We start from the raw sequence: 23581 nt of genomic DNA on the forward strand, positions 1-23581 counted from the left end.
AACTTTCTTACTGTAAGTACCCTCGTCACTGGGGACCTAGCCAAAAACGGTAATCGTTGATTTTTTTTTCTTGGGACTTTGAATATCCAATTTACACCGTGATAGGATAAATTGACTGGTTTCTTGATGGCAAAGTCAGTGATTCTCAACCACTGTGCCGCGGCACTTTTGCGTGCCGCGAATGTTTTGAAGTGTGCCGCCAAAATTTTAGAAATGCATACAATAAAAATTATATATTAAATGTAGAAGACGATATGAGAGTAGCATCATCATTTATACGACCAAATATAAACGAAATTATCAATAAACATCAAGCTCAAATTTCTCATTAAAAGTATTCTTATTATTAACTTGTAATTAATACCTTAATAAACATAAACTGTTGTATATTTTGTAGTACATATTATTTTATTTTATATTGAAAATAAACTAACTATTTTACACAGTGTATTATGGATAAGTAAAATACTTTAAAACATATCTTATTGTTAGTGTACCGCCAAATTTTGAAATTGTTAAAAGTGTGCCACGACAAAAAAAAGGTTGAGAATCACTGGTCTAGGTGATACTAATGGAGCTTACGAGGGTCGTTTGAAAAGTCCGTGCAAAAATAAAAACTACTTAATTTTTTGGGGTAAACCTTTTTTATTTTTCAACATAGTCTCCTTTTAGGCTTATACACTTCGTCCAACGCTGCTCTAGTTTGTTGATCCCTTCCGAATAATAGGATTTGTCCAAGTCTGAAAAATAGCCATTCGTTTCTGCAATCACCTCCTCGTTTGAATAAAATCTTTTTCCCGACAGCCATTACTTCATATTGGAGAACAAATAGTAGTCCGAGGGAGCCAAGTCTGGAGAATAAGGGGGATGTGAAACGAGTTGGAACCCTATTTCCATTAATTTTGCGACCACAACTGCTGAGGTGTGAGCTGGTGCGTTGTCGTGATGGAAAAGGACTTTTTTGTGGGCCAATCGTGGGCGTTTTTCTTGCAGCTCGGTTTTCAAACGGTCCAATAACGATGAATAATATGCACCTGTAATAGTTTTACCCTTTTCCAGATAGTCGATGAGGATTATTCCTTGCGAATCCCAAAAGACAGTCGCCATAATCTTTCCGGCCGAAGGAACGGTCTTCGCCTTTTTTGGCGCAGATTCCCCCTTGGTAACCCATTGTTTAGATTGTTCTTTGGTCTCAGGAGTGTAGTGATGTATCCATGTTTCATCCACAGTGACGAAACGACGCTTAAAGTCCTGCGGATTCTTCTGGAACAGCTGCAAACCGTCCTTGCAACACTTCACACGATTTCGTTTTTGGTCAAGCGTGAGCAATCGCGGCACCCATCTTGCGGATAGCTTTGTCATGTCCAAATGTTGATGCAAAATATTATGTACCCGTTCATTCGAGATGCCCACAGCACTAGCAATCTCACGCACCTTCACTCTTCTGTCATCCATCACCATATCATGGATTTTATCAATGATTTCTGGAGTAGTAACCTCAACAGGGCGTCCAGAACGTTCAGCGTCACTTGTGCCCATATGGCCACTCCGAAAATTTTGAAACCACTTATAAACTGTTCTAATCGAAGGTGCAGAATCACCATAATGTTTATCAACCTTCTCTTTAGTCTCCTGAGGCGTTTTGCCTTTCATAAAGTAGTGTTTAATCAACACACGAAATTCTTTTTCGTCCATTTTTTGAAAATCACTCGACTTCCTCGATTCAAACGAATGCCAAACACAAAGAAATAGACCGATCTGGCTGAAACTTGGTGTGTGTTCTTCCAAGAGATGCTACTAACTAAACATAACCTCGATACGCGCCAGTGGTGCTATCTCTCTGACTTTGCACGGACTTTTCAAACGACCCTCGTATTTCGATGAAATTGAACTAGTATTATTGAGTTTTAGAATTTTAAAGTATACCTTCTGAAAACCGCCAAACTTTCTTTTTAACTAATAAAAGTAACTCAAAATCATATAAACAGAAAAGTTAAGAACTATCCTAATAAAATCTCCGGAAATAGGAAGAAAACATCAAAATAAAAACAGGATAAAATAAACCAAACTTAGCCAAAAAAAAAAAGATTAATTTTTGTTTATATGAAAAGACGGATTAAGTGAGAAAATACAAAATGTCGGATGAAAGACTGCCAACACAGATAAGAACTAAATGGAAACACAGCAGTGAATGTGCAGCCGAGTCCGTGGCAGACGAGGGCTAGCAGTCTTGCGTTCGCAAGATAATATTTTACGACACTATCAAGTCAATGTGTGTGTGTGTGTGTGTGTGTGTATGTCGAAAACGTTAGGAAGGCACCATATCTTGACAGGAGGTTTCTCTAAACCCAGCTGGAGTGTAGTTTGCGGCCATGTTCTATCTCTACTTTTATGGATATAACTCAACTTAAGGAGTAATTTTTTTTTGGGAGGAAAAAAAGAAGGACACAGCTGTATCACAGTTGAAAGCTATAAAAATAATATTTCTGTTAAACTCGCTTAAGGATTGAAGATTTCCTTATTTTGGGCATAGCAGTAGCGGGTTAGAAGATGAGCCACTAGACTTACCTTTTATTAAGACCCTTGAATAAAGGTGGCATATCAAGAGTATGTGCTCGGCATTCTTTCTTTAGTTCTTGCCGCCTCCAAAGGAGCACTCAAAAGGAGAATACAATCAAGTTTTAAACGCGCAAAACTAAAGAATTGTAATGGTTGAGGAGAGTGAGGAGAGAGTTGTTGGTTGTAGATGTTGATTGATAAATAACACTTTTAGTATCGGTATAAGATATTATATTTGTATGTGACTGACTGCCAAGGACTGTATACTTTACACAAGAACTGAACAGACTGACTGACGTGGCTAAACGATGTGTACAACTGAAGTGTAAGACTTTGAGCAGAAACTTCGAACTGAATTCTCGAACTGAATATGTAACGCAATATCAATATGATCTATCACTGAAGTGAATCCCATCTGAATATCCTCTTGTTCTTATATACCTTCGTCGAGCCTCCCTTCTCTGTGTGCCAAGGGGGCTGAACCTCTCCCTCTGGCTAGAGTGGATGAGTGGTGGGGTTTCACTACCCCTACGCTAGGGTGGATGAGTTGTGGGGGGTTCACTACCCCTACAGAATTTAGAACTCCTTTATTCGCAAAAAAAAATTGTGTTTACAAAATACATCAAAAATGTCCAAAAAACGCAGAAAAAAGCTTTATACTTTGATTTGTACAAAAAATCTCACCAGAAAATCCGATTGTAACTAGCTGAACAAAATTCTTCAAACGAAAGTAAATCATTTACTCCTGTTTTAGTATTGTTTTCTATCCTCACCTTGAAAGTAATTAGCATCCTCTAAAAATATGAAATCTAAAGAAAATTAAGCAATTACAATTATTATTTTTAAAAAAAGAGAGATTAAGTCGTGAAAGTGTTTAGATAAATGATCAAACAATTTGGAGAAACTAGAGATAAATTGGTCCATACTAGTAGAAGTACAAGTAGAAGTGACATTGCAGCATCAATAGCAGAATAATCTCCGTCCACTGTGTAGTAGATCTGTCGGCTTGTACAGGTGTATATTCATAATGAGCAAAGAGGTGGGTGTTACTTTAGAGAACAGATGCTGTAAATAACAAACGGTGAACAAGCATGTTGTTCGCAGAACGTTGCTCTATAGTTCCTCCAACAAACAGGCAGCTCTATTATAAATATATATACATATACATATATATAAATAGCACCGCCATTAACTGTTTGTTCGGTATACCATTGCTTCTGTAATGACGTATGTCCTCTAGCATTTGCCAACACATAATAATGCTCTATGACGTAGTTTGTTTGCTTTAACGACTGTCCATTGTCATATACAACTCTATTAGTATACTTATTGTTCATTTTAATATATACACATAAAGTGAGTGTATAATAATATCATTTTGTGCCCAATTATGGTACATGAATTACAAATATAGTTTGAAAACAATCTGTATTGTGAACATAATATCTTCTTACAACTAGGAACATTTGAATTGCACATAATTCTGATCCATTTTGAAGGAATCAATCCATTCCCTCTATCTCAGAAGTCCCTCTATTCAAATTTTATGGAAATATGCACAAAGTAAAAGTTATAAATTTTGACCATCGCCCAGATAAATTCTAATAGGTACGAAGATGTTCGTTGGGGGGGAAGTTTTACTATTAAAAATGGGATATTCACTTCATCAGCACCCTAAAAATGGGATATTCACTTCATCAGCACCCTAAAAATGGGATATTCACTTCATCAGCACCCTAAAAATGGGATATTCACTTCATCAGCACCCTAAAAATAATAAAATAAATCTCGATCAAAAGGATACTTAAATTTTTATAAATCCACCACCGATATATCTGGGAAGAACGAAGCCACAGTGAGCCAACATTGACGGCACAGAAAGTGCATATATCGTATACCAATTGCAGCCGATTGTTATCAAAACCTAAGTAGTCACGCGTCAACCTTGTAACGGCCATAGATTCAGGAGAAAATTATTTTCTAATTATTAATCTAGATGTTCTTCCAACAACATTACATATATGTAACATAAAATATATATACATATTTTTAGTTGGTTACAAAACTTCTTTACAACAAGTACTCAATTAAAGGGTTACATTAAATTAAAGTTTTAAAATGAATGCACAAGTATTATTAATACTAACTATGTAATTTGTGCTCACGTAAGTCGAATTCAAGACTGAAATTTCGTTCTAACTCTGTAATTAAAATCGCAACAGTAAAAGACCAACTCTAACGTTCCCTATTTCTTCCTTAATGTGCGAGTGAATGTGATGATTATTCAGAATAAAGATAAATCACAAGAATAATTTAGAATAGAGTTAAAATGAAATGCCTTTTTAATACTAACTATGCTGATGAGATACATCTTTTATTATTCTAACTGAAAAATATTTATAGGTGATGAAAGGCTAGCACAAGGGTCTGTGATATCTAATAGATTCTAAAAAATATGATACTAGAAGTATGAATGAAATGTTGGGTACTAGCTGATTTGGGTACCTTTGGCGTTTAATCAACCCTTATACTTAACTTTTAAAACTGTAAGTTTTTGTTAAGGAGATTATAAAGATGCCATTTTTCTGCCATCATTTAATGCAATTTCACGATGCATGTGTTACTAGCCAATGATCTCAGAAGTTGACGCTTCACAAATAATAAAAAAAAATTGAGTATACTAATTTCTAGAACTTGTCTCGATAACTGCATACTAAAATATATTGGACGGAAGATAGCAACATAATTAAACATAAAACGGAAAAACGCGAAAAGAAATCTAACCAATCATGTCACCACTACGACTAAGCAAACCTCATATCACAAGAAAAACTTCTTTACGAAAAATTTATTTTCGAACATCTGTTACGGGATCAGAATGCATTTTATGTATTGGGGTGAGAGAAATGCAATCTGTGAAATATGAGCTAGAACATCCGTTGTGCAGGAATGGCTACGAACCAATAGTCTACCATATCTAATAGAAATGAATGTGTTTCATATTCTTTTCCCCTTTTCAGTGTCATTTTTGATGACGATAACAAAAAAAAGAAAATTACAGAACAAATCAGACAAGAAAAGGTTACAGCCAAATCGTGGTAGAAAAAGATTTAATAAAAACAAGTTATTTCAATTTACTTTTTTGCTGTAGATGTCACTCATTTTGGGGGAAATATTCACCTGACTTATTCTTATGGTTTTAACCAAAAACCAATTTTCTTTAAAGCCAGGAGTTTTTGTTTCTTAATATCAGTAACTTAAGCCTTGTATTATTCTTTTAATAAAACTAGTTAGCCACGAGCTTAACGCTACCTCTTGCCAGCGCGTACCACATACATAAAATGATAAGAGTTGCACAACGTGCCAGTAATATACATAAAAATTGCCTAACACTAAAAAATCAAAGTGCATCCTACATACGAAGATGAAACATATAAGTGGAAGGAAATAAAGATGAAGGAGTAACAGGATAAGAAAATAAGGACTACTCCCGCGCCTTATAGAGCACAGGATGGGCTCCTTCATCACCGCCCTTCCACCCAACACAATTCCTTCTTCATAGGAATCATCCTGCTTTTTATCGCCAGCTCGAATTTCACTGAGAAAATTGGCTAGGGAATATGATGGCATCCGCTGCTAGGGTTACTATACATAGATTTTATAGATCGGAACATATATAATATATAACACATGTAGAGTCACCCACGGGCAAAATATATCATACATACTGCTATACATATTTCCAGACCGTCACCCAGATAAGCATCAATAATTTAATGCACGAAGACTCTAAAAAAAAACTGCATAATTAAACATCAAAAATACAAACGATCAGATTATTTCATATTCTAAAAAATAGAGAGCCAGAGAATATGAATGAATATTGGCATAAGACTGATCGATAGTTACCATACATACCTTAAAAAAATAAATAACATGATAAGTTAATTTAAAATCTCCATATCAACAACAAGACCATCAACAGATTCACTCAAATTTCCTTATTTTAAGTTCCTAAAGTTCAAGTATTAGGCCAGACTCACTTCTTACACATCAGGTCGTCTAGTTTTGGAAGTAGTGGTTTACAAAGAAGGGAAAAATATGAAAACCATCAACAGATTCACTCCAATTTCCTTATTTTCTCTTCCCAAAGTTCAATTATAATGTCTGACTTACTTCTTACACATCAGGTCGTCTGCTTTTGGAAGTAGTGGTTTACAAAGAAGGGAAAAATACGAAAACCATCAACAGATTCACACCAATTTCCTTATTTTCTGTTCCCAAAGTTCAATTATTAGGTCAGACTCACTTCTTACACATCAGTTCGTCTGCATTTGGAAGTAGAGGTTTACAAAGAAGGGAAAAATAAGAAAACCATCAACCGATTCACTCCAATTTCTTTATTTTCTGTTCCCAAAGTTTAATTATTAGGTCAGACTTACTTCATACACATAAGGTCGTCTGCTTTTGGAAGTAGTGGTTTACAAAGAAGGGAAAAATAAGAAAACCATCAACAGATTCACTCCAATTTCATTATTTTCTCTTCCCAAAGTTCAATTATAAGGCCAGACTTACTTCTTACACATCAGGTCGTCTGCTTTTGGAAGTAGAGGTTCACTAAGAAGGGAAAAATAAGAAAACCATCAACAGATTCACTCCAATTTCCTTATTTTCTGTTCCCAAAGTTCAATTATTAGGCCAGACTTACTTCTTACACATCAGGTCGTCTGCTTTTGGAAGTAGTGGTTTACAAAGAAGGGAAAAATAAGAAAACCATCAACAGATTCACACCAATTTCCTTATTTTCTGTCCCCAAAGTTCAATTATTAGGTCAGACTCACTTCTTACACATCAGGTCGTCTAGATTTGGAAGTAGTGGTTTACAAAGAAGGGAAAAATAAGAAAACCATCAACAGATTCACTCCAATTTCCTTATTTTCTGTTCCCAAAGTTCAATTATTAGGTCAGACTCACTTCTTACACATCAGGTCGTCTAGATTTGGAAGTAGTGGTTTACAAAGAAGGGAAAAATAAGAAAACCATCAACAGATTCACTCCAATTTCCTTATTTTCTGTTCCCAAAGTTCAATTATTAGGTCAGACTCACTTCTTACACATCAGGTCGTCTAGATTTGGAAGTAGTGGTTTACAAAGAAGGGAAAAATAAGAAAACCATCAACAGATTCACTCCAATTTCCTTATTTTCTGTTCCCAAAGTTCAATTATTAGGTCAGACTCACTTCTTACACATCAGGTCGTCTAGATTTAGAAGTTGTGGTTTACGAAGAAGGGAAAAATAAGAAAACCATCAACAGACTCACTCCAATTTCCTTATTTTCTGTTCCCAAAGTTCAATCATTAGGTCAAACTTACTTCTTACACATCAGGTCGTCTGCTTTTGGAAGTAGTGGTTTACAAAGAAGGGAAAAATAAGAAAACCATCAACAGATTCACTCCAATTTTCTTATTTTCTGTTCCCAAAGTTCAATTATTAGGTCAAACTTACTTCTTTCACATCAAGTCGTCTGCTTTTGGAAGTAGTGGTTTACAAAGAAGGGAAAAATAAGAAAACCATCAACAGATTCACTCCAATTTTCTTATTTTCTGTTCCCAAAGTTCAATCATTAGGTCAAACTTACTTCTTACACATCAGGTCGTCTGCTTTTGGAAGTAGTGGTTTACAAAGAAGGGAAAAATAAGAAAACCATCAACAGACTCACTCCAATTTCCTTATTTTCTGTTCCCAAAGTTCAATCATTAGGTCAAACTTACTTCTTACACATCAGGTCGTCTGCTTTTGGAAGTAGTGGTTTACAAAGAAGGGAAAAATAAGAAAACCATCAACAGATTCACTCCAATTTTCTTATTTTCTGTTCCCAAAGTTCAATCATTAGGTCAAACTTACTTCTTACACATCAGGTCGTCTGCTTTTGGAAGTAGTGGTTTACAAAGAAGGGAAAAATAAGAAAACCATCAACAGATTCACTCCAATTTCCTTATTTTCTGTTCCCAAAGTTCAATCATTAGGCCAGACTTAATTCATAGAGATTAAGTCGTTTTGGTATTAGAGCCTTGTACAGTTTGATAACACTCCATTCCTTAAATGATTTTCGTACGCCAATCATTTTCTTTAACTTAAGTAGATAGAATTGAAATCTTTCACGGTGTCTTAAAACAAGCCCTTAACTAGTAAAATTCTACACGATCTCAAAGATCTTCACTTATCAGATGTAAGGACAAATAAGTATACAAAATTATGAAATATTGTGAGCGACGATGAAGTTTTAGGATGTCTTTACAATGTCATGGAGAACAAAATCTTCAGCATTAGAACGCAGAGGATGGTGGCATCTTATACAAACTGAACATTATTTATATAAATTAGAAATTAACAATAATGTGAACAAGAAATTTTAACTGCCAACTCCTTTAAAAGCGACATAATTCGAAATCATTATGCCGTAAAGGAATTAACCAGAAACGAAGACGATTCCAACAGATTTTGTGTTTGTCTACTCCTCAGGAGAATAACTTTCAGCATTTATAACTAAGCGCAAGCATTTATAATTAAAGAGTAAAGCGTATATTGTAATTTAGACAACTTGTTTACCATAGTCAGTGCTACTGATTTTACTGAATACATAACAAACTGGATGAGAAGGTGAATTATGTTTGAAATTACTTATTACATTTAAACCACACGGAGCAGTGATTTGATTTGTGTATTCAGTTACCACATATGTTTCAAACAGGCAGCAACATTTAGTTAATATAAATTGTATTAATAAACAAAAGTTATAAGATGAATATCAAATCTGGTTTGTATTCATATTGTTTGTAGTCTTTTGCAATTTACTAATTAAATACTTTTGAATCTAGATATTTTTAATTGATGGCTTCAATATTAAATATTGAAGAAATTCGTAATGTCAATAGCTTCTCACAAAAATAAATATTCTTCGAGAAAAAGTTTAAAATCGGAGAAAACCTTTAAACACCAGGGAAAACTGCATGATTGATATTATTGACTGATGTTTTGTCCACGTTTTAAATTCCTGATCAATAATATAAACAATGGAACCGTACAACATAATGAATACAACACGATAAGGGAAACTAATTTCGCTTTTCCGCAATAACTCGCTTAATTCAAATGTTACGGGAAATATTTTTCAATAAAATAAATAAATAACAGATCTAGTTATATCTCACTTTGTGCTGCCGAAAATTAGTACCTGAATTAACATCTTGTCAGGCAGATAGCCATTCTCGCAGGCTATCAAGGCCCTAGATAGACTAGCCTAGGCCTAGCCTAGTTCTGTGCAGGAAAACGTAACGAGAATGTAGTAGCCCAAATAATTGCCTAGGTACCCGGGATTTGGATTTAAGAAGCAATAATGTGGGCAGATAGTTTGGTCCAGGACTACTTCTCTAGCCTAGACAGTGTATTCATTAGAGAAGTTATCGAAAAATTGGTGGAGAGAAAACAGTGGCCAGACGCCGGAAAAAATGTTTATTTCACACGATTAAACTTAATGCGATATGTTTTATTTTATTTTGCAGCAAGGACTAAAATAAACCCATGATCCTGATAGAGAACAGTTTGTGCTAGTTCAGTCAGGAAGAAGATGATAGATCGCTGCATGTTTTGTGATATGCTGAATGTATAGTTTGACTCAGGGTCGGACGAGAACCGGTGTATTTAACATGGTATGGCCATTGACATGGTAAGCAAAGTGCCAAAGAGTTCTTGTGTTTGAGCAGAAATCAGATTACTCTGATTACAGGGCCTATTCACCGGGGCATTGTAGTTTCAGGAAAACATCTGTACATGGTGGGGGCTTATCAGCTCGGAACTGTTGTGCAGATTGTGTCAGGAAGAGGAGAAAACGGCCTATTACTTGCTGTTCGATTGTGTTGCAATCGAAAGACTGCGCTACGATATCTTTGGAACTTTGAGGCCAAAGGAGATAGTGGTGCAAAAGGAACTGATAGGAGAAGTCCTCAACCTTTTTAGAAGGGGAGGTTTCAACTACTAGACCCAAAAGGGGAAGGCACAATAAGCCTCTAGTGGCTGCGGTGCCGTGGGGCATAGGTCCCGTCCCGATAATCTAATCTTAATCTTAGCTCAGAGTTCGGCTCTTCGGAGAAGAAAAATTAACGCCTTCATGCATTGCGTAGGAGCCTTCCCATCAGACTAGTTAATCAGACAGGACTGTCACAAGTGCTCTCAATTAGAAGAGGATGCCGCAATAGATCTATCTACCTTCTGGCCAACCTTTCTTCAAATCCATTCTAACAGACAAACAATGATCTAGCGCGTTTAAATCAAAATCATCATTTCAACGAATCGCAATTTAAAGGTCTACGCAATTCCGTGACTGAATTATGACAATGTCCGGTTTAAACAAGTACAGATAATTATATACCTCTATGTACTATAAACAGATACAAAAATATTTAAACCTAAAATTGAATACAGGAGACTTTTTTTTTAAACTCTCAATAAAAAGAAATAATTACAATGTCTATAATTACAATAAATTGTACCGAAATAGAACAAACTTATATTACAGAAAATACTGCAGTAGGTTTTTCTTATTTAAATGTATAAATGCTTCCTAGAAAAGCAATAGTCCTCCTTACAACCATCTACAATTCAATACTGAGAACTACCTATTATCCTATTCTTTGGAAATTCTCCACCATCTGTATGATACCTAAACCTTCAAAACCCACGCATCTACCTTCCTCTTACCGCCCTATCAGCCTCCTTTCGATTCTAGGCAAAATTTTTGAGAGACTCCTCCTACCACGCCTTCAAGAAAGTTTTGATGGCCTTGAAATTATCCCAAATCATCAATTTGGTTTTCGCAGTTGCCACTCTACAATCCAGCAGGCCCATCGCGTTGAGGACACCATCGCTACATCACTGGAGCTTAAACATTTCTGCGCTGGAGTATTCTTGGATGTCTCACAGGCCTTTGACCGAGTATGGCACAAGGGTTTGCTATGGAAGCTTAAGGGTATTCTACCAAGCACATACTATCTTATACTCAAATCCTATCTCTCTGACCGATTCTTCCTAGTAACTCAAGGCTCTTCTCGATCATCTATTTTTCCTGTCCTTGCTGGTGTACCACAAGGTAGCGTCTTAGCTCCTCTTCTCTACACAATCTTTACAGCCGACTTACCTTCAAATCCCAACACCTCCATATACACCTTCGCTGACGACACTGCCATTCTCTCCACACATACTGATCCTGTCTTCGCTATCCGCTCTCTACAATCTCACCTTCACTCACTAGAACCCTGGCTACAAAAATGGCGAATAAAAATCAACCCAAACAAATCCAAACACAAAGTCTTCACACTCAAACGAACAACTCTTGGACCTGTCTTCTTATATAACACTCCTATCCCACCAGCCGACCATGTGCGGTACCTTGGACTGTACCTAGACAAAAGACTAACTTGGAACCCTCATACGAGACTTAAACGGGCTGAATTACACAAACGATACAAACTCCTTGCTAGACTACTGGACAAACGCTCAAAACTAACACTACAGAACAAGCGTCGACTGTACACTTCCCTTCTTGCTCCAATATGGACTTACGGACCTGAACTTTACGGGACAGCTAAACGATCTAACATCAACAGATTACAAACACTCCAATCTAAAATACTCCGCCGCATTGTAAACGCTCCCTTTTATGTCAGTAACCACTCCATACACACAGACCTCAACATTCCATTTATACCAGAACTTGCCAAAACCCGCTACAACACATTCCACCAAAAACTATCATTTCACCCTAATCCTTTAGCTGCAAACCTATTCTCAACCACACTTCCCTCCAACCCCCAAAGACGGCTGAGGCGCCGTTGGCCCCGTGACCAACTGGTAGACTAATGATGGTCATCACTGGATGATCATCATTCATGATTGCCACGCCATTTTTATTGTTCGCCCAGCATATTTACTTATTGTACTGTACGAGTGCAGGTGTAAATTTCAAATAAAAGATAAAAAAAAAAAAAAAAAAAAAAAAAAATGTATAAAAGACTCAACACGAATTGCTTAAATATTAAGATTAAATAATAAACAGGAAAGAAAATTTTCATTTTGATATAAATACATGTATTCGCAATACGAGCAAACGTGACTGTTCATAATAACAGCTGGCTCGCTTTTCCTTTGGGCAAAGAGAAACTGAGAAACATGCAAAGTTTAGTATAATGGTCAACTTGACTGTACCTAATTCAGATTTTAAAAAAAATAGCATAACTAATAATAATCAATTATACTCCTCTAACTAAACGTTAATTTAGATTTACTGCGCTGGAAATTTGCAATGATTTTTCCTTTGGTTAAATTCCACCAGTTTTATTAATAACTTTGTGGTTAAAATTAATCAGCAAAACGGTAATGATTTTGCGGTTTAACTAAAAAAACCAAAGGAGGGGTCGAACACACAAATTTAATTTATTTTTTTACAATTTTCGAAGTTCTTTAAATTGTAAATTTTTGTAAACTCTATTTTGTAAAACATTACAACGAAATGACAGATAACAGCGCAATGCCTGAACCGAAATGATATTTAAAAGGAAAACTTGGTCAACCTTAGCCTAGAAGTTGCCTTAAAAGTATTGTGCTGAGCACAATGATGTATTAACGTAGAATAGAGACAATCTTAGTAGGGGGACCCATTTTCAAAGAATCTCCCCCCCCCCAAAAAAAGTGAAAGATATTCCGTGAAAAACTAATAAGTTCCCAAAATTGTAGAATTTTAATTGCTAATTCCTCTTTTTTGGCCACAGAGATCTCAAAAACGGATATTACCCGCATAGCTAAACCTAAAATTAATAAATCGAACATTAGATCTAAGACTCACACGACTATTTTCACAGAAATCTACTTCATAAAATGTGAGCGGAATTCTGGAATAAAACTAAGAATAAGTAATAATTGCATTATGAAACAATCATTATATTAATTTAATTTACAACTGTGTGTACCACTAATAAGTTAGTCTTACCTCAACACTCATGAATTTTAGCATAAATTCACCTACCTGCAACAAAAATAACAGTTATTATTATTGTAACCCACAAATTTCATACATTTAACAATTAAAGACTAAGCAGAAAACGGGAACTATTTAGAAAGGCTAAGTTTTTATTTTATATTTCATTTGAATATTAACCCTCAAACCACAAGATGCGGGTCGGATCCGACCCAAGGCGAAAATATATTTCCATTGTTCCCCCCACAATTAACTCTTAGCGATCAGATTCGGTATACCCTTTCTGTGAGTCCTTAGGAAGAGCCCACACTGTTTCCGCCGATTCGGTAAGTGTCACTCCGCTCTCTAGGTTCTTATTTTTGTCAGTAAGTCAGATTCTAGGTCGGATCCGACCCGACCTTGGTATTAACGTTATACGTTTCGTCCTGTACAAATGGAACAAAAATGAAGAAAGTTACTCTGGAGATGCACGTTCGACGTTTCTCAAGAACCTTGCGTTTTCCTTGACGCAACCTCTTGTAGGAAAAAGACTGAAAAACGAGCGTTTTCCAAAGGAATTACTCCTTACGATTGGAAAATATGTCCTACTTGATCCCACTGATAATGGCGAACAATAATATGATTTTTTTTCCATAACGACGCGATAATTTTGTTACCACACAACTATTTTACTTTAATTTTCATTCAACCTTTTTGTAAACTGTTTTGTTTTTATTGAGACAAGGTTCCTTTTTCAAGTTCATTTCTTCATGTATTAGTCTATTCTAAGCCATAAAATTATACAATTTATTAAAAAATGTATACATTTTAAATAGAAATAAATGTGTTATTTTGAGTTATATTTGGGTTTTTCACTGTAAGTAAGAAAATATAGTATCGGGTCGGATCCGACCCTACCTTAGTGTTCGTTTCACTAAAATTCATCTTGTGGTTTGAGGGTTAAGAATAATTTATATAATTCCATTTATACAGCGGCACTCTAACTAACAAAACTATAAAGGGATTTAGAAGCTGCCGACGCGAGATCATAAAATAAGTATATCCATTACAAAGTAACTGTAAAGCAGACTAAATAATTCCATTTTTTTAAATTAAGTAAATTCAAGTTCTAAGACAAGATTAACGGGCTTAAAACATGGGCAAGTCCTATGGATTGCTATTTTGGGGTGCAACTGAAAAACTCTAAATATTTGAAAATCTTAGGGCGAAGGTTCTTTTTTTTTAAAAGAAAATAAAAAATAAGGGCAATTTTTACAGTTTAGAAAGGTCACAAAAAACCAGATTCTTTTTGTGGTGGTGAACGCCAACGCTCGAACGAGTAAAGCACAAAAATAGTTAAGAATACTTCCTTTACAGTAAGCAGTAAGATGAACTGAATGAAACTTATATCTCATACAGACCGCTAACTTTTTTATTTATCAAGTTACCGCTAAAACATCAAAGGAGCTTATTTTAAAAAAACACACACAGGAGAATGTTACAACTTCTGGATAAAACGTATAGCTCTTACAGAGAACCTTTAGCGGACAAGAGAAAGGAGAAAGAGAATTGTTCTATAACCTGGTATTTGGTACTCTGTCTGTGACAGGATTTCGTAACATTGAAAACATAAATACAAAGAAAGTTTCCTAAAATATAAATAATATAAAAACAAAAAAAACTAGGATATCTGTCCAATCTTGTAAAAAAAGGAAACATCTGCTCCAGGCGGAAATAAAAAAAAAGAAAAGAAAAAGTTATACGCTGACCGCTGATTTTTTATTAAAAATGTTTGCAATAATTGTAAATGGATAATCTTGAAATGCGGTGATATTTATAATTTACAACTAAAGCATCAACTTCTTATAGTTTAATTTGAAACTTGATTCCACAAAACGGAAAAGGATAAAAAAGGAAGAGGTGAAATAGCTGGAATGCAAATAGACTATAAATCTCTAGAAATATGATGCTTAAAGGAGATATCTAATTTCCTAAGAATAGAGATTTTTTTTTTCTTCTTCATTTTAATCTAATATCCTTATATAAAGATAGAGGCAGGAAATAAAAATAGAAGAAGAGTTTAGTATCAAAGGGGTTTTTAAAAAGGAAATTAAATTCATGCGACATATCCGGCTTAATCAAAACTAGTCAAAGTGATGAAAAAAATAAAGAGACAAAAGCAAAAAACAAAAAGCAGGAAAGGGAGAAGCGTTCCCAAAAGATAAAAGAGGTGGTTCTGATATTCTGATGAAAAACTTCGCACGAAAAAGCGCAACATAGGGCTTATCCTCGTTTATACGTGTAATGTTCCTGTAACTACGCAGAATCTAAAAAGTTGCCGAAAATGTGCACAAAAATACGGCATTTTCAGAAATTGTTCTTGTTAATTTTTTTTTTGCAAATGTGATGTGATAACAGAAGAAAAATATATAATTTTTAATTATAAAAATTATAACTAGTGGTGCCAGTCAGACGCTAGTATTTAGACCAAGTGCCGCGGTCAGTGCACGGGCAAAAAGGGACCGCCCGCCAAAGACACGCCGCTTTCAAAAGGGCCATTATACGGTCAGTATACAGTGACCACCTGGCTACAAACACTCAAAAGACCGAATACCTGGCTACAGCCCTTTGATAACTTCCAACGCCTGTCACCCGGCCTATTCAAGACTAGGGTCAACACACGGCAAGAGATGTTTGAGTGTGACCCGTAATTACAAGACTTGTCAATGTGTGGTGATGGCTATATATGGTCTCTCTACAGGAAGTGGGGGATCAGTCGATGATTATTCTTCAGTATTTTACCAGCGTAACATCAAGATTCTACCAGCGAGTTACACCGCGAGCGCGTCCATATCTAAGTATTTAAACATATATCTATTTAACGTCATTATAGTTGTGCATTCTAGTTACAATTCAAATCATTTTAAATTATTGTAGTATATCTTTACAAACGTCTAAATTATTGTTAAAATATATATATTTATTTATTTTCGTAAACTCGTAATTCATATTCCGAATATCAACTCATTAAAATCTCTAACTAATTCCCGCATCATAAACCTCCTCTTCAAGTCATCTGAACCCATTACACAAACAACGTAGAGCGTAAACTCGTGGACTAATTTTTCATGAATGAGGTGTCATTCGATTCTTAATTTCCTGTTGGTGTGTCTTTTAGGGGTCTCGATGGGTGGAGGAGTTAGCCCCATGCATGTAAAGGCCTCCCCTTTTAAAACTATTATATTTACTAATAACTCTGTAAATCTCAGCCCGAATTTGATAAAATTTGGGACTACTATTGGGGCTAAGTCTTCCCTACGTAATTTTAATACTAAAGTAAGAGATGAATATATTTTTTTTTTTTTTGGCGTTTATTTTTGCTACAATCAGCGCGTTGGCGCTATGAGTAACAGTGATAACAGAACTATGGATTACAGAGGTATACGAGTGGAGAAGTTACCCAGTGGTAACACTCCAAGACATTAGACCGTTAGTCACTCTCTTCACTTGAGAGGAGATCACGAGGCCAGTGTCTCTTAAGGCGTCTTATCCAGGTTATCAGGAAGAGTTCTAGAAAAAAGATTTTTAGCTAGAAGATTTATATTGAGATTGCAGGTTGAAGTGAAGTTTTCTGTATCTTGTTTTCAGCGACTTGTGTGACAAAAGGAATGTTAAGGTCAGTGTGTAGAGTGAGGTTGGAGACATAAAAAGGAGCGTGTACAATAGTTCGAAGTATTTTAGATTGTAGAGATTGAATCCTTTCGGAGATTGGAGCGTTTGGTTGAACCCCCACAGATGAATATTTAAATTTAAAATCAGATACTGCTTCAAGTATTCATTTTCTTAGTTGCCATAGTCAATTACCTAAAATATAGTAAATCCCAAGAGAAATATGTCTACATCTTTGTACAACCGGTTCGCCTAGGTCATTCCATCTAACACAGTGTAAAACATTTTTTCTTTCAATCTGAAAAAGCTCCTAGATAGAGAAAATCCAAAAGAGCCTGCAGCTGGATTCGAGCCCTGGATCTCCGCATTGGAATCCAGTTTACGCTAACCACAGCGCTAATCCATTTTCTATTTGCCCTGTAATAATACCAGAGTAAAAAAAGTTTATAGAGAAGCACATTCTGTCCTGAATAATTAAATAATTCTAGACAGTATCAATTAGTACAAGTGTCTAATCATTAATAAACTCTAGGCGAAGGGTGTAGTATACAGAGTAACAGATGCGCCATCATTAAGCTGGGCAAGATGAAGGATTCCAAATTTTAATCGACTTTGATTAATGGCGTTCATTTTAAATTGTGACGGCGGAAAATTAGGGAGAATTCCTTGCTATACTTTCAAAATTATCTTTGCTATAAACCTAGAAAACTCCATTAATTTGTAACTATATTTGCAATCTAATCACTTCAGTAGATGATTGTTGATAATTTCAGTTGATGATTGATTCTACCAGCGAGAAAATATTAATACAAATTAAAACTGTCCGGTAGGACAGTTGTATAAGGGTTGATCATCAAAAACTGCACGAAAAAGCGTAACGTTGAAAAACACCCAACTTTGACAATTTTTTTCTCTTTTTCTATAAAAGATAAAATTCCCAAATTTTCTTTAAATTATAGGGCAAACCCTCCTTTATAACTGTAATTTTTTTGCAACAACCCAGATCTAATAGGTTTTGAGAAAAAAGTTGCCGAAAATGAGCAAAAACTGCAATTTCAAAAAATGTTCTTGTTCTTGTTGTTGTTGTTGTTCTTCTTCTTCTTCTTCTTGTTACCTTTTTTGTAAACAACGTAGCGCCTAAACGCGTGAACCGATTTTCATGAATGAGGTGTCATTCGAATCGGAATTTTTAGAAAGATTGTAACAAGAAATAAATTTTGAGGAATAAGGAATCTTTTAAAGATAAATTAGTTCATGTCATCAAAGCTGTACGGATTTTGGAAAAAAAATGAAAATTTAGCAATTTCACTTTAATAAAATTCTTGAAACTAAAATGAATGAACCCCCCTCCTGATCAGAATTTGGAGTCTAAAAGAAACTGCTCTTCACGATTTTTTCCTCCAAAAATCTTTGAAGTAAATGAACAAAATTTCTTCTCCAATCCAAGAGATTATCATCGATTGCAGAGTTTTCTGATAAAAACTGTCACGCCCATCAAATCTTCTTTTTCTGTTTTTAGTTTCAAAAATAATAACCTAAGCGGTTATCTAACTCACAGCCATTTCTCCGGTCTTGCTGAAGAATGTTCGAATAATGGCTCTTGATTTAATGGATAGAACTAGACAATATAATTTGCACCAAACTTAGCAGCAAAAATGTCACTTAATTCAATCAATGTTTGATTTTTAAATCCGCTAAGATTTTATACCAATCAGATGCAGCATTGTAGACTTTAATTAAAAAACGTTTTCGAAAAGATTCCTTTGAAGGTACTTTTAAGAGAAAAGAGGACGCAAGCAATCCTTTGAAGAGCTACTGCAATTTAACTAAGGTACCATCAACAGGATTATAATAATTTAAATTCACTATGTAAACACAATTTAAAATTTGAAGACAATGGGTAATCAGGTAAGAGCACTTAATAACTTAAGCGATTTCACTTGTTGATTGCAATCAATTCACATTTGTGAGTACCTTTAGCTAAACCATTTGATTCATAATTTAAACTTAAATGCACAATTTAATTTTGAAACCATCAAACTTCATTAAGATCTTCAAATTCAGATATCAGCTGTCTCTGTCTCTAGAACAAACTTGGCACCAACCAACTGTACACATTCTGACACAAACGAGCAGCACCGGCATTCTCTACAAAACTGAGAGAACGAGAGAAATAACCCTTCCCGCCATCAAAATGTCTAAATACTAAGGGCGGGATATAATTCAATTAGAAACTCAAATGTTTACTACCTACAGCCAGCCCTCCGGGGACACCCTTTAGAACTTCTATTTCTAAATATAGGCATTCATAATTAAAATTTATGCTCTTAGGAATATGGAGAGACACAATAATAACAGCCAACTCATCCATACCCAAGGATAACATTATTCATATTTATATTGAACAGGATATTCTTTAATTTCTACAATGAATTTGTATGCATCCTCTATCACTTTAAATATCTACCTTCATACTCATTCAATAATTATGATAACTTAATCAATTATTATGTACATTCTTTTTGGTGAATGATTCATAGTTGCAATATGATGAAAAAAATAATTGCCATTTCAGTCGTGATACAATTATTCTGCCGAGCTTTCGACTTATGAATGAACAGACAAGACAGAAGACACACCAACCCTATAATGTAAAATATTACTTTGTAAACTAGCCCTGAAGATGTAAACTAGTCCCTAGGTCGAAAGCTCGGCATGAATAAATGTATCACGACTGAAATGGCAATTATTTTTTCATCCTATTTAGTCAATTATAGATTATGTCAGCCAGTTACGGATTAAACATGAACTCGAACGATCCATTAATTTGGGAGAAAATGCAAGTTAAAGTTAAAGATTAGGTTGGGAAAATAAAATTGGGCCCTTCTTCACTGACAGGGTAAATTATAAATTACTAATATTTATCGAATTATGAGCTTAGTTTTAGAAATAGTTATGAAACAAAATGATTCCTTAAAGTTTAAAGACTGGGATGTGCAGCGGAGTTCCGGATCTTGAGTTCATCTTGCAGCCCTTAAGTTTATTTTAGTAATAATTTGGTGTATAGGGTGATATTCAACCAATAACTAAACTTCGCAGTTGTTTATTTCCAAGTTAGCTCAAATCTGAGCTTAATGTTTATTGAATGTAAAATAGTTAGCGTATTGAATTGCGTCAAACGCTTATTTTGACAATACCAACCTTTGGAAATTCAACTAATACAGAGAAACATGTGAATGTGAAGGAGAGAAAAGAACTAAACGTATTTCGTTCTAGAGAAAATTCAATTTGGAAAATCTGATACGATTGCAATAGTTTCTTTCACACTAGTAAAAGAAAATGGAAAAAACAAATGAAAAGATGAAGAAAAATAAGTTCTAGAACTCAGCAAATGGTAGGAAATAGGTAAAAAAGAAAAAGGGAGTGCAGTACTAGCTATAATGAAAACACCCTTAAAATGGAGCCAAAGAATAACAGAAATAGTTGCTGAACAAAACCACTGGCTGACTGGCTAGCAGGCAGATCTGAGTAGATGAGTGAAATTGTGTGGAGAAGGCAGAAGTGTGGCACACAGGTGTTTGTAGGCTTCACATTGTGGCTAGCCTTTTTCACTGTGAAGCCTTGCCTACACCTTTTCATTTATAAACCAAAATAGAATTGTCTTCTTCCTTCTCATCACAAATTATCTTCTAAATATAAAAATGGAAGTGTTAAGGGTTGGCAGTCCTTATTGTAAACTTTATTCGCCATAGTTCGCAACCATATCTCTCTAACCGGTGTCAGGTTTCATCTATCATGAGTAGCATACGACAGCCTGTTTCAGACTTTAAACTAGCCACTTAGTTTGGGGTTACTGTATATTACTAAGATATTTAGAAAGAACAAAGAGATTAGAAATTTTTAACAAAACAAACCTAGGTACGTGGACTTTAAGATAACTAATTTAATTGTCAGAACGATTACTGGTAATCTAGTCATAGATCTCTTAGATCTTTCTTACAAGGTGCCACATATCTTGGGACTTTGCAGCGAGAGAAATATGAGGTTCTCAGTAAATGAGGAGACACCAACTCACCTCTTTAACATAAAATAAATGCAAGATCTTAATGGCATATTTCTCTTTCAAGTATTTGATTCTTAACTACGCAAATTCCATAAAGTAGACCAAGTAACATTGAACGTACTGTAGGTGTAGCGAACGGTAAATAAATTTAGGAAAAAGTGGGTAAATTGTGTGACCCAGTATCCAGAGAAAACGTCAGTAGGTAGAAGATCATATCTACGAACATAACGAACGGTACTGTAACGCCCACTAGATTAAAAAGAAAAAAAAATGGATTATATTAAAAATATGGATTCATTAATTTTACAAACTTTTGGTAGTCAAATATTTATTCAAATTTTCAAACTAACCAGGAAAGTACTTCAATCATGATTTCGGATTTGCAACGAAAAACATCTTTTTAATGGCCTCACTGAATTCGAGAAAAAGGTTTTAAAGACTTTTCTGGTTGTATGAACGAAATATCTCCGAGACTAAGTCATTGCAGAAAGCTGAAACGTCTAAGAAGCGAAAAAAGTTGTCAACATTGTATTATGTTTATTACTCCTAAATTTTCCTTATTTTTAATTTAAAACTATACTTTATTTAACTTATACTTTTAATTTAAAAAAATGAAATTAAATAAAGTTTGAAATGGATATAAAATAAGAAATTTAAGAAGACCAAAATTCATTTCAACAAAGTAATCCGGACCACATTAAAATTTAAGATTTTAATAAGGCTTATTTACATTCCTTGTGTTTATCACTGCTTACTTAAGACCTAATATCGAGCTTACAAAGTTTTTTAAAGTAATCCTGATAGACATTTTCAAACTGCTCCATTAGAGCAAAAATCCTAGACTCGGAGCGTTTTTCATTTTATTATTTTTCTTAAAGAAAATGCTGGACATCCCTTTATTTATCTTGACAGCTCTTTCTGTAGGTATTTACTGGGATTAGATCTGGAATAAATGCTGGCCACTTAAAACCTCTCTGGCTGAAACAATGCTTGCTGAATGTGGTCCAGCATCATCGTGCATTTTCACTCTCCTTGTACAAATAGGACAACAACCCTCATCCAAAAGAATGTCCTGCGTGTTAAACAACATCTTCTTACAAGTCAGCATCTTAAAGAGAATTACTGCAATAACAGTAAATTCTGTAATTATCCAATCAAAATTTATTTGTTGCGCTACATGTATATTTCAAGTAGAAATGATGGTGTATTTTGAAAAGTTTGTAAGCAAGAAGATAGCTAAAGAAGAACTCTTACTAAAGTAGAAATGCTTAAGACAGCTGGAAAACTAATTTAATCTCGTGCAGATTCTTTAAGGCTCACGAATAAAGCCAATTAAAGATTTCAGACCTCCGAAATCTGTCAAAAAGTTTGCTACAGAAGGCTGTCTGTCATACGCTATTTCTAAGGCTATATTCACCGAGTTATTTCTTCTTGGACTTGGAAAGATTTAATTCAAATTCTTATTATATTTTCTTAAATATAATAAAGAACGTCCTTGAACTAGAAATAACTAAAGTAGTAAATGGCACCTGCTGCGACAGGCAGCTGACAATGTGCACGACAAGATAAGAGGGCGTTTCATCTCAATCCAGACTCTCTATCCTGTTATGGTAAGACTGTTAAGAAAAATCAATAGACCAGTTTGCAAAACGGAAAAAGTGTTCGAAAAGCTACGGCTTTGTTAATAAACCTTAACTAAACTAATTTATAAATTTTATTTTAAATTAAAATTTTATGAGAGAGACTCTCTTAATAGGTTTATAAGTTACAAAACAACGTCCCAAAGAAATAATAAATTCCAAACAATTTAGAACAGGCCTTTATTTTAACGACTGACTAATTGTTGGTTAACAAATTTATTATTAACAAATTAATTCACAAAGATAGGAAAACCAAAAGCTTTAAAAATATTCATGCATTCAAGTTTTGTTTTTTTAATGAATAATTCATGGTTCTATGAATTACAATAAATAATTGTGAATTATATAAACCATTGCAATAAATTTTACAGCTTTTGAAAGAATTTATTTTATAGTTTTAAACTTTAACTTTGCTTTATAAACTTTAAATTCATAAATTTTTCTTAAAACTGAAATGTTATTTATAAATTTGAAAGCAAATTTGTTTATTATTGATAGAGTCCAAAGTACAGTACACTGAAAAGTCACTTTAGACGTTAGCCTTCCATTTATAGAATGAATTTTAACCAAAGAAATGGTAATCTACTCACAATGTAATGGATACACAATTGAAAAGAAATGTAAAATAACTCTCAAGAAAA

The 23581-nt window shown here is 34.6% G+C and overlaps 1 protein-coding gene across 1 annotated transcript in view; it reads right to left on the minus strand.

Moving 5' to 3' along the window:
- Window positions 1-13624, minus strand: part of twin (CCR4-NOT transcription complex subunit 6-like twin) — a 350187-nt gene extending 336563 nt beyond the window's left edge. Inside the window, exon 1 of the mRNA XM_074136437.1 lies at window positions 13602-13624. The gene's annotated coding sequence lies outside the window, so the exon portion shown is untranslated. The remainder of the gene's footprint in view (window positions 1-13601) is intronic.
- Between the last annotated feature and the right edge of the window lie 9957 nt (window positions 13625-23581).

This window comes from Rhodnius prolixus, unplaced genomic scaffold (assembly GCF_049639745.1).
Source record: "Rhodnius prolixus isolate KJV_2025 unplaced genomic scaffold, Rpr scaffold_5, whole genome shotgun sequence".
Classification (NCBI taxonomy): domain Eukaryota; kingdom Metazoa; phylum Arthropoda; class Insecta; order Hemiptera; family Reduviidae; genus Rhodnius; species Rhodnius prolixus.